The sequence below is a fragment of the Sciurus vulgaris genome (assembly GCF_902686455.1).
Source record: "Sciurus vulgaris genome assembly, chromosome: 7".
NCBI lineage: Eukaryota > Metazoa > Chordata > Mammalia > Rodentia > Sciuridae > Sciurus > Sciurus vulgaris.
In genome coordinates, this window is record NC_136467.1 from 116,619,182 (window position 1) to 116,631,154 (window position 11,973).

At 45.7% G+C, this 11,973-nt stretch overlaps 1 long non-coding RNA gene across 1 annotated transcript in view; it reads right to left on the reverse strand.

The window, feature by feature from the left end:
- Positions 1 to 243: 243 nt before the first annotated feature.
- LOC306666261 overlaps positions 244 to 11,973 on the reverse strand; it is a 17,449-nt gene continuing 5,719 nt past the window's right edge. The window contains exon 2 of the long non-coding RNA XR_013765256.1: positions 244 to 2,206. This is a non-coding gene — a long non-coding RNA (uncharacterized lncRNA). The remainder of the gene's footprint in view (positions 2,207 to 11,973) is intronic.

The window sequence follows — 11,973 nt, forward strand, 5'->3', positions numbered from 1 at the left end:
ATTGCCTGTGTGTCTTCTTCTGTGAAGTGTCTGTCCAGTTCCTTGACCCATTTATTGATTGGGTTCTTTGTATTTTTGGTGTAAAGTTTTGTAAGTTCTTTATAAATTTTGGAGATAAGTTCTCCATCTGAAGTGCATGTGGAAAAGATTTTCTCCTACTCTGTAGGCTCTCTTTTCACATTATTGATTGTATCCTTTGCTGAGAAAAAGCTTTTTAGTTTGAGTCCATCCCATTTATTGATTTTTGCTTTGATTTCTTGAGACCTCATTTTCTTTATGCATTCACCCATTGATGGACACCTGGGCCAGTTCCATAGTTTGGCTATTGTGAGTGGTGCTGCTCGAAACATAGATATGCATGTGGTATCACCACAGTATGATAGTATGATGACTTTATTCTTTAGGATAAATACTGAAGATCCACGTGGGTTTTTTTTTTGTTTGTTTGTTTTTTGTTTTTTTGTTTTTTGTTTTGTACCAGGGATTTAATCACTGAGTCACATTCCTAGACCTTTTTTTTGTTTACTTTGAGACAGGGTTTCAATAAATTGCTTAGGGTCTCCCTAAGTTGCTGAGGCTAGCTTTGGAACTTGTGATCCTCCTGCCTCAGCCTCCCAAGCTGCTGAGACTACAGGTGTGCGCCACCATACCTGGCTGCACATGGGTGATTTTTAAACACCATCTCAGTGAATGATCACAGCCACCCTGGGATATTGGAATTATTTTCATCCTTGTTTTATGAATGAGGAAACCAAGGTTTAAGGAGATCAAACTGACCTGTTCCATGTAACACAACCAGTGCATCTGGGTTTTGAATCCAGGTCTGTCTGACTTCAAGTCCAGTGCTCCTGTCCAACATCTGTTTATTTTTGACATTTAAAAATTCGGATTGAACTAGGGTTGTAGCTCAGTGGTAGAGCACTTGCCTAGCATGTGTGAGGTGCTGAGTTCAATTCTCAGCACTACATATAAATAAATGAATAAAATAAAGGTCCATGAACAACTAAAAAATATACATATATACATATGGGTATATGTATATAAATTCAGAATGCATAAAAGAGGTTAGTGAGTTTATGTCTCTTTGTTCTTTACCTAAAGACTATAGTATCAGGAAAATGGATAGAACTATAGTATCATTTCTTGTTTCCTTCCAGCTATTCTATGCATATTAAATACACATGGGAACAATCCATGCTACTTTTTATCACTTCGCCCACATTTTTTCCAATATTTTTTTTTTCCACCTACCAATAGATCTGGGAGATCCTTCCATAATATAGAAATTTCTTCATATTTTTTTCAGTTGTATGATATTCCATTGTAAGGATAGAACATCATTTATTGAACAAATTGGGTGTTTAGATTTTTTTTTCTTGATCTCTGCCATGACAAATAATTCTTCAGTGAATGACATTGTATTTATGTTGTGTAAGCATATTTGTATAAAAAAGTTTAGAAACCAAACTTTTGGGCCAAAGGAGTGGTGCATTTGGAATTTTGAAAGCTATTAGCACTTTGCTCTCTTTGCAGCTGGTACCCATTACATTTCACTAGTGAGCCTCTGTATCATGGCAACTTGGAACAAGCACCAGGGTCACAGAACATGGAATGCACCCCTGGGACACCGTGCTCGTGCTCTGAGGGAGGGCTACCTTTCTTTCCCAGGAAAATCTCCAGATGTTTTACCACTGGAAGAAGCAGAGATAGTTTTTCCAAACAAAAGACATGAATCTGTTTACAGTGATTCACACCCAGAGCATCACAGAACCCTAAGATCCTTGGCAGACACCAAAGGAAGTTCCAGGCTGCAGGAGCACATGACAGAGGCAGGCCGCGGGCTTGAGTTAAATATTAATGATACCATTAAACATTTACGGTGCATTTCTTCAGTGCTGGGAACTGTGCTAAGCACCGTCTGTGAATTACCTCACGGAAGCCGCCGGATAACCCTGTTAGATGTGCCCTCCTTGCTCCTGTTACAAAGACACAGAAGTAAAAAGATGAGGGCCAAGTTTCCTGAGATTACAACATTCGCAAGTGGCACTGCTGGGAGTTGAGCCCTGGCTGGTTGATTTCATGTTCTCAAAGCACAGCTCTTAGGAGAGCAGAGAAAGACCTTTCAGACTCCTTCCCTCCGCCATGCTTGGCTTCCATCCTTTAGGAGACCCTCAGCCTCTCTGCCTCTCCCACTGTCCAGAGCTGTCTTTAAAAAAAAAAAAATTAAAATTTGTTCTACTTAGTTATACATGACAGTGGAATGCATTTATTCATTTTGATAAATCGTACATAAATGGCATATAATTTCTCATTTTTCTTATTGTACATGTTGTAGAGTCACATCAGTCATGCAGTCACAAATGTACATGAGATAATAATGTCTGTTTCACTCTACTAGCCTTCCTACCCCCACACCCCTTCCGCTCCTTTAACTCCCCTCTACCTAATATAAAGTAACTCTATTCTTCCCTAGCACCCCTCCCCTTATTGTGAATTAGCATCTGCATGTCAGAGAAAACATTCAGCTGTTGTATGTTGGGGGTTGGCTTATTTTGCTTAGTATGATATTCTCCAACTCCATTCACTTACCAGCAAATGCCATAATTTCATTCTTTGTTAAAGTTGAGAAGTATTCTTGTGTACATATTCCACATTTTTTTATCCATTCATCTGTTGAAGGGCACCTATGTTGGTCCCATGGTTTAGCTATTGTGAGTTGAGCTGCTCTAAACATTGATGTGGCTGTGTTGTTGTAGTATGCTGAGCTGCCTTTTCTTTGGGTCCTTGCCCCTCTGCCAGCACAGCTGATCTCTTTTTGTGTCTAGTCCTCCAGCTTCTAAACGTTGGCTGCCCAGAGGGACAGCAAATGCAAATATATTAATAAACAATAACAACCACATAGGTCTCCGGTGGACCTTAATTTGGCAGGATTTCAGGTGATGAGACGAGCCAAGTTTTTTTTTTTTTTTCTGAGTGTCTGTTTTCTGTGTATTTGTGTGTGCATGTTTGTATGTGTGTGTGCATGTATACACATGTGTGCGCATGTTTGTGCTTTGTGTCTCTTTTATGTCCTTTTAGCTCACACTGCATGGGCAGCTGCCACCATGAGAAGGTTGGCTGAAGGGCACTGACCAGGTCAGGAGTTGTTCAGGAAGTCTCTGTGTCCCTGATGATTGTGGCTAAGGAGGAGGACAGCTCTGTGGTTGCTGGCTCTAGCCTACCAGTCAGCAAAGGTGGCAGAGGAAGGGCTGGGCAGCAGAGGGAACACCAGGTCTATGTTGAAGCCTTCACATCCAGTGTGATTGCATCTGGGGACAGAGTCATTAGTGGTAATTAGGGTTAAATGAGGTCATGAGGGTGGGGCCTCATAAGATCAGGGTCCTGATAAGAGATAACAAGTGTTCGCCCTCTTTCTCTCTCTTGCTCTCTTCATGAACCAAGAAAAGTCCAGGTGAGCAACCTGGAGAAGGTAACTGTCGACAGGCCAGAAAGAGGGCCCTCATCAGAAACTGAATTGGCATGGACCTTGTCTTTGAACTTCCAGCTTCCAGAACTCTGAGGAATCGATGTCGATTTTGCAAGCCCCCGAGTCTGTGGTATTTTGTTATAGTAGCCTGGACTTAGACATTGACCATCTCCATTTGTTGGGACAGAGTTGGGAAAGTCCTGGGAAAATTGGGACAAGCTGATCACCCTAGCTGCAGTGCCACCAAGGATGCAGAGATAGGGGAAGGTGCCTTGGACTTTCTGCCTCTCCTTTCTTACCCTCTAGCCCCACCACCTCCTCACCCCTAGAAAGGTAAATCCTCCCACATCTAGTGGCTGAGGACTGTCTGGAAGAGCTGGGGCACTGGCCCCTTCTCTGGGAGCATGGTGACAGATTCATTTTCTTGCAAAAGGAAAACTCTATCCTTGCAGAGAGAAGACTTGAGGTGGGGGAGGGCAGCAGGACTTTTCCAGGGAGGCCAAAGTCCAAAAGGCTCTGGGTCCTATCCTGGGACTCTCCCTGACTGGTGGCATAACCTTGGACAAATGCTCTTGGTCCTGCCTCTCACAGTTCGGGGGTGTGGCTCACATAGGACCATGCCAATGGTGATGCTTTTAGCCTTGAGCACCATGACAGAAATGAATACCTTTGTCTCAGAGTCCATTTGTTCAACTTCATCAAAAGAAGAAATAAGTCCCAGAGCAGTGGCCTGTGCCTGTAATCCCAGCTACTCAGGAGGCTGAGACAGAAGCATCGAAGTTCGAGGCCAGCCTCCACAACTTAGTGAGACCCTGTCTCAAAATAAAAAAGAAAAAGGAACACGGTTGTAGGTTAGGAGTAGAGAGTGCCTGGGTTCAATCTCCAGTACTTTCCTGCCTTTGTCCACCTAAAGCCCTCTTCATAGGCAGCAAGGTCCAGCCCGGTGGCTAGGAGGGTGGGCTTTGGTCCCAGGCTGCTGGGTTCAAGCTGTGTGCTGCTGCTGGGTGAATGGGCCGTGAATGGGGGCGGCTTTATCACAAGGCAGGGCTACTGGGTGGATTTCACAAGGTAACAGGCAGCGTCTGTACCTGGAGGGAGGGGCCGAGGGGTCAGTATGACTGAGAAGGGAGGGGCTTCTGGCTGGGGGAAGCCAGAAGGACTTAAAAGTGGCAAGGTTCCAATGATAGGCAAAACCTTCCACTTACATCTGCCACCTCTCATCTGCAGCTCTGTCCCTGTCTCTCTCTCTCTCTCTAAAGATAAATCGGAATCATTTGAGTCTAAGTAGCAGACATCATAACTCCCCTCTGAAACACTTCAGCTTGCACATACACACAGTACCCCTCAAGAAACGCGGTCCTGCAATGCTGTTAACAGACAGCGCTATCCACATTCAAATTTCCCCCCTTGTCCCAGGAATGTGCACTGTAGTCACAGATCATGCATGGCATTGCCTCTTTATTATCCTTGAGTCTGTAATAGCCCCCCCACCCCCATTTTTTTGTCTTATGTGACTGACAGTTTTGAAGAATTCGTGCACTTCTGTTGTGAAGGGTCTCACAATCGGGCTTAGTGGCTGCTTCCTCGGATTGTACCTGTGTCAACGTGTTTGGTAAGAATGCCCCGTGGCTGGGATGTGCTTTCCACTTCAGCGCTTTGGGAGCCTGCTCACATCAGCTGGTCTCATTATTAGATGCTAAGTTTGATCATTTGGGTGAGTGGGGTTCAACATAGTTATCCATCGAATCTTCCTCTTCTTAAGAAGCAACAAGGGGGTTATATTTTGGTAGTTGAATGTCCTACCAATTTTTTATGCAGGGGTGACATAACACATTGCTAATCCTTAATTGAATAAATGATTGCATTGTAAAATGAGAGTTTTCTGATTCTATCATCTCTTCTACTTCATTAATAGGCATTCTTCTGTAAAGACTTCCTCACCCTTTGAATATCATCATGCACGGAAGGATTTTTAAAAAATGCAGTGTGTCATAATAAATGACAAATATTAAAGTTCAAATTGCCCATATTCGGCCATGGCGGCTCCTTGGCTCCTGAGCACCTTTGACAGGTGTCCATTAACATGCATGTTCTTCCTGGGTTTTCAATGTGCCCTGATGTTCTGGGCTCACCTTTTTTTTCTTTACTCCAGAATCGAGTCAGTCATTTCTCTGAGGAATTCTGGTTCCTTTTGTGGAGAATAGTATTGAAAAAGCCAAGAGCTGGATGCTTGTTCTGCTCATTATCTTGGGTTATTGTTGTTTCTAGGCCTTTACAGTAGACGGAGCTAGAAAATACTTCATAAAAATCTTGAATTCGTTTTGATGCTTCCATTCTAAACCCAAAACTTCAATTCTTTCTCTCCTTCCTATATTCCATTTTGACATTCTCTTTTCCTCACAGTGAGAACTTGGTTCTTAACGATGTTGACATAGTTATTAACTTTGAATGACTCTACCAGTAACACCTCCAGCCACAGACCAAATCAGGTCTGAGGTGCCTGTGTAATTCCTTTATTTCCTAGAACATACCCATTACGAGGAGGTAGTCCAGGAACTATGTCCAAAATTGTTTGAACTATGATTTTTTTTTTTCCCTATGTGACTTGGTATAGAGTTAGGTTCATTTATTTTTTTCTCATGTTTGGGGATCAGTGATTATTTTTTAAATTATTTTTTAATTTATCTTTTAATTTTTTACAGACTGCAGTTTGATTCATTGTACACAATTGGGGTAGGTACATCATTTCATTTCTATGGTTGTACATGATGTAGATTCATACCATTTGTGTAATTATACATGAACATAGGGTAATGATGTCTGTCTCATTCCACCATTTTTCACACCCCCTCCTTCTCATTTCTTTCTACATAAAGTTCCTCGATTCTTCTCTCACTCCCCACCCCCATTATATATCATTCTCCAATTATCAGGGAAAACATTTGGTGTTTGGTTTTTTGGGCTTGGCTTATTTCACTTAGCATGATATTCTCCAATTCCATCCATTTATTAGCAAATGCCATAATATTCTTCTTCTTTATGGCTGAATAGTATTCTTATTTTTGTTAAAATTCAGCCTTAGGTTTTGCTTTCCTCATTCTTTCTGATTTAAGTTTACTTTTGAACAAGTAAAAACATTTAGATGACTGAAAATTCAAAACTATATAAAAGGTGCACTTGGAGAATTCTCTCCTCACCCAGCCCTCCTGCTACCTTCCACCCGCAGCCTGTGGGTAACTCTTTCCATTAGATGCTCATTTCCTCTCTGTGTCATGGTCATTGTTTTCAAATAACATTGATCCAGTTGAAGAGGAAAAGGGCAATTCAGCAAAAGAAACTAGGTGAATCTCTCTTATGGTTAGCTTGAGAAAGAACAGTGCAAAAATGGAAGGAAAGAGGAGTACTGGGAAATGGGAATAGCAAAGAGGCAGACGCCAGAGGGCCAGGGGGATCCCAGGCCTGAGAGTCAAGATTCTGAGGACCCAAAGACAACGGCCTCCGGGAGCCAAGCCTGGAGGAGGAAGGGACTCTGGAGGACGGGACCTCCCCTCCAAGCAACGGAGGTGAATAAAGGCAAAGGGGATTCCAAGCAGGGTCAGGGGTGAAGATTAAGAGCCTTTCCTCAGGCTCTTACGGAAGGCGGCGACTGGGGTTAGAGAAGGCATGACAGTGTCATCAAGAGACCAAAACCGTTGGCCTAGGATCCAAGTGGCCATGGGGATTAAGACTGTAAAACGGCCATCAGAGTCCCCTCAGTGACGCAGGGTGTGGTCCCGTCTGCAGCAACTGAGGGGTGAGAGTACTGCCTGGCGGGAGCAGGGCGAGAACTCAGCGAGGAATCCCGCTCACCTCTGTTCCGCGTGCGGAGATGAAGGGCCCGCCTCGCCTGGAGAAAACGATCCCACGTTCACCAAAGGCAAAGCGAGGGCCATGCAGCCTGACTGCCATTTTCCTTTTTCTCCAGCAAGGAAGCGGTCTTCCAGTCGGAGCAGGTAAAATAAACATTACAAAGAGGGGATGGGAGTCAAGGGCAGCTGAGTAGAGTGTGAAGCCAGCAGCAGCAGCGGTAATGAACTTGGGGCTCTGGGCCTGGTGAAGGATGTCCTGCAGCCCTGGAGGGACTTGACGTGATTTCAGAGCCGCTGTCATTAATGACTGATAAATGACAGAGGAGGGATTTGTACTCAAAGACAAAGAACCTGTGAGCTCCTGACGTTCAAAGAGGGGGGAAGAGTGAATTCTGGGAGTGGTGGAGCACTGGCCGGGAGGTGCTCGCCAGCGGGATCATGGGAAGGTATGTACGCCTTCGGCAAGGTAGGTTTCTAGTCCTGTCTCTGCTCAACGAGGGCAGGACCAGGCAGAGATTTGGAGGTGAGGTCCCCACTTTCAGAGTCAGGTGGTCAGGAAAGGGTCAAACTTGAGAAAGATGTGCCCTTTAGCAGGATCTTCCCATCACCCCTTTTCTAGAATACTGGGTTGAACACTGAGGACCTCTGCTGGCCCTGTGTGTCTGTCTTAGGTTGGTTTCCACAGAATACCCTGAGGATCTGTGTGAAAGAGTGAGGAAGTGTTCCTGGGGAGAGTGAGCCAGGGACGGAAGGAAGGAGGTATGTGGCAAAATCCCACAGACGGTAATTTGGGCAGAGTCCCACAGGAAACCCTGTGTAACTGGTGGTCTTCATCAGCATGTTTGGATCAAGGAGAGGCTGGGGTATGTTCGCCCCTCGGTCAGTAGCCAAAGGAGAGGCAGCCTGAGAACAGCTCTCTGACTCCAGACTCCAGCGTGGGCTGACTCAGGTGGAAGCCTACCTGAAGCTGTTCAAGGACTTTGTGAGGACATCGGAGGGCCACCGCCAGCCACCTGATACCACAACCCTGGCCAAACAAGCTGTCGGTGTCAGCGGAAAGTATTTGATCCAGGGTGGGCCCATCAGACTTCCCCTCCTGGGAGCCTGGAGCAGGGCCTGAGATCTGCAGGGTGGAGCCTGGGCTCAGAGGGGCAGCCATGTCCTACCGTGTGGGCTCCAAGGACATTTGTCATGGTGTCTGACTGCCGTCGAGTACTGTTCTAATTCTTGCGTGCGTTCCTGATGTAGGGGAACAACTGGCCCAAAGGCAGAATGCAGAGAACTAAGACTCTCAGCTAATCATGTGACCCAACCTCCATCAATCAGGACAGTCTGTGTTAGATTTTGATTTGACATCAGACCCAAAGCTCTGGGTAGCATGTCCGTTCCACGGGTTCTGCTGGCAGCCCTGGCTTCTTGTTCTGGGGAGATGATGTCAAATTTCTAATACGGAGGTGGAAGCCGCACAGCTGCAGTCAAAGTTCCTGTTTTTGGGAGAGATGGAGAGTGACAGATCTGAAGAAAGCTCGGGAGTGGCTCCTGGGAGTTCACAGAGGCATTTGACCAGGTCTCAGCCACCCCAGCGAATGGAAGGTAGAAATATGGCGAACTAACAGCTTCAACCATATCGAATCAAAAGGGAGCTAACGTGTCCGTACAGCTGGAGGGAGGTCTCTCGTGGCATTTCATAGCTCTGCCTTAGCCTGTCTCCTTCAACCCTGTTTACAGCGCCTCGGGTGAAGACAAGGAGGTGTGCTCCTGGATACTACAGATAACACAAAGTTGGCAATTGTATTGGATCACAGAATTGGTTTTCAAGATTATATTGATAGCCTGGAAAACGAGGATGACATAAAACCTAAAAGAATCTATTTCGGTTCTACATTGAGTTAAAACAAACAAAAAAAAGCAGCTACATCAGGATAGTCTTGCCAACAAGTTCGTCCTCTTAGAGGGAGAGAGAGTGCTCCTCTTTATAGACCTACACCCCGCTTCTTCCACAAAGGATCTCCACACATGAAATGGAAGAGGGAGAACATAGTTCAGAGAATTGGGAGAAAGTCAAGAAAACAACTAAAAGCGCATCGAAGATGAAGTCCCAGACTCCACTTTGTCCAGTCCTGCAGATGTTCCCAGAGGTAGCCTCAGCTCCCCTGGCTGAAGCAGCGAGGGACACTTGATCTAATTCGAGGTGTGCACTGAGCATCTCATAAAAGGCTTTTCGGGAGGTGAGCAGTCCTGAGGGGTGGGAGGCTGCGGGCTCTGGAGTGGTAAAAGGGCTTTGGGGGAAGAGGAATCCTTCTTTTTTTAAATAAAGACATGCTATTTCCCATGGTTTAGGGAGTCAAATTTTCTTTTTTCTTTTTTTTTAATTAAATGGATATTCTCTAATATTCTTAAGGTAGAAACAAGAAGGTCTAGTTTTCATTTTTGTTTTGCTTTTTGGTCGGAGGCAGCACCAACTTGGCATTGTGGACACGGAGCTCGCCTGGGAGGTGTGCATTGGTCATACAGGCCAGGCTCTGCTGTGGGGACAGACGACCCTGCACGTCTCTGGTTTGTCACAGAGCTTTATTTCTCACTGGTGCTTCGTGTCCTTGGAGACCCAGTTGCAGTTCCGCTCTGCTCTGCTCTGCCTTTCCTTCTGGGTTCAAAACTGTTGGGTAAGGCACCACCCAACAGTTCTAGCCATGGTGACACGAGAAGAAAGAAAACGGGAGGGACAGCCCCCTGGTCACTCTTAGAACCTAAACTCCACAGGGGCGTGTGTGGCTGCTGCTCGCCTCTCATGGGTCAAAGCAGATCGTATGGCCGCAGCTGTGCACAACGGAGAGGAGGTGCCTGTTCCCTCTGCAAGGACTGGCACGGAACATTTGGGACAATCATACACACAGTCTTTCTCGGAGGCTACTCGTCTGCCTAAAATAGAGCAGCAGCGTGCTGTTTGGGAAGCCCGACAAACCAGACTGTCAGGAGAGATCCGAAGAAGCTGCCATGTGGGGAATTATATTTTTCCCCCTAAAGATTATTTCATGCTTGTTCGATCCATCATATTCTCAAGTCTTTTTGCTATCCAACAAGCATCGATAAGTGGAGACTGTCACATAGCTGTTAGCAACATCCCTCTGTAACTCCTGGACATACATCTATTGGGTGGCTTCAGTTTCTCCCCCTCCCACTCCCTGTTCCTCCCCACCCCCGACCCCCACGCCTTTGTGCCCCACTCTTCATTTATTTTCTTGTCTCTAAACCACAGGTGACTGTGACTCCTCTGTGGTCACCTAAGACCGTCAGACTCCTTCAAAAGGCTGGTAATTTCCACTGCAGGGGTTGGGTGAGGGGGGTTTCCTACTGTTTGTACAGCTAAGCAGTGGTCTCTTAAGAAGGCGCTCTGCCCGAGGAACTGAGTTGCCACCAGAGCTGAGAGACTGGCTTCCTGTTTCTCTTCATCATTAAAAAGAATTTAAATACAATAGTTTACTAAGTCCTCCAGCCAGAAAAGCAATTACTACACATCATAGCTTTCACTGCGCTTCAAAAAACTAAACCCCTGGAACCCATTCGGGACTTTTCTCTTGGCTCCTTTCTATCTCAAGCCCTGGTTAAGTCTCACCCTCCCTCTATGCCCACATCAGATCTCAGAAGTGTCTGGCCGGCTCCTGTGGGGGTCAGTGATCTCTGCGGTGGCTCAGGCACCTCAGACCGGCAGTGATCAGAGACCTTTCTGGAAGGGAGCTTTTGTTGGCCTGCAGAGATGTTTCTGGACCACAGCCACAGGCAGCCCATTCACCATCCTGACAAGCAGGGCTCATGAAAGAGGCAGCTGACTTCTATTTCACAATTTTCTTTTTGCTTTCTTATCAGCTAGGACAATTTGGTTTTTTCCCCTCTGATTCTTAGATCCAGAATTTCAGGCCTGGACAGGGGCTCCCCTGCTGTTTCCTTCAAGTGATAGAGTTTAGCTACCTAGAGTGCATCCTTGTATTTCAGCATGAAGAATATTTCTAATTGTCTTTTCCAGCCAGACATTCTGCTATCTAGTTTATTTACCTTACTTGGAGTTTGCGGAGGCCCAGACTCTACCTTGTTTTGTTTTTTCTTTGTTTGTTTGTTTTTTTAACTGGCCTTTGCAGGGTCTTTTGTGAGCTAGTAATTTGCTTTCTGGTCTCTTAGCAACCAGGAAGTTTTCCAGCTGGCCACTGAATCAGTCCTTGGAGTTGCAAAGTTTATAACAGAACCTGCGGAAGGACAGTGTCTCCCAGAGCCAGCAATTTTAAATTAATGTTTGGACAAGAAAATTAACCAGAGTTTCAGGAAAAGCATTCATAAAGGCAACAACCACAAAACATACATCTGGTACCCTGGAATGGTTCAATTCTCTTCTGCTCCCAGTCCCAGCTGGCTGAGCTCTCTTTGGCTTACTTTGTCCCCTGTCGCTATAGCATGGAGCGTTTCCTGTCCCGGGTTCTTGGGCTGATGTGAAGCAGATGGAACCGGGTAGGAAATGATGCCCTGCCTGGGGGAGAATAGGAAGAGGCCCTGGGTCTGCTGCTTCTGAGTAAGGGCTGGACCAGCAGCTGGTCACTGGTCTTTGCTGGTTTTATTCCATATTTATTTCACACCTACTGTGTGCGAAACATCAGTCCAGGGAGATGAACA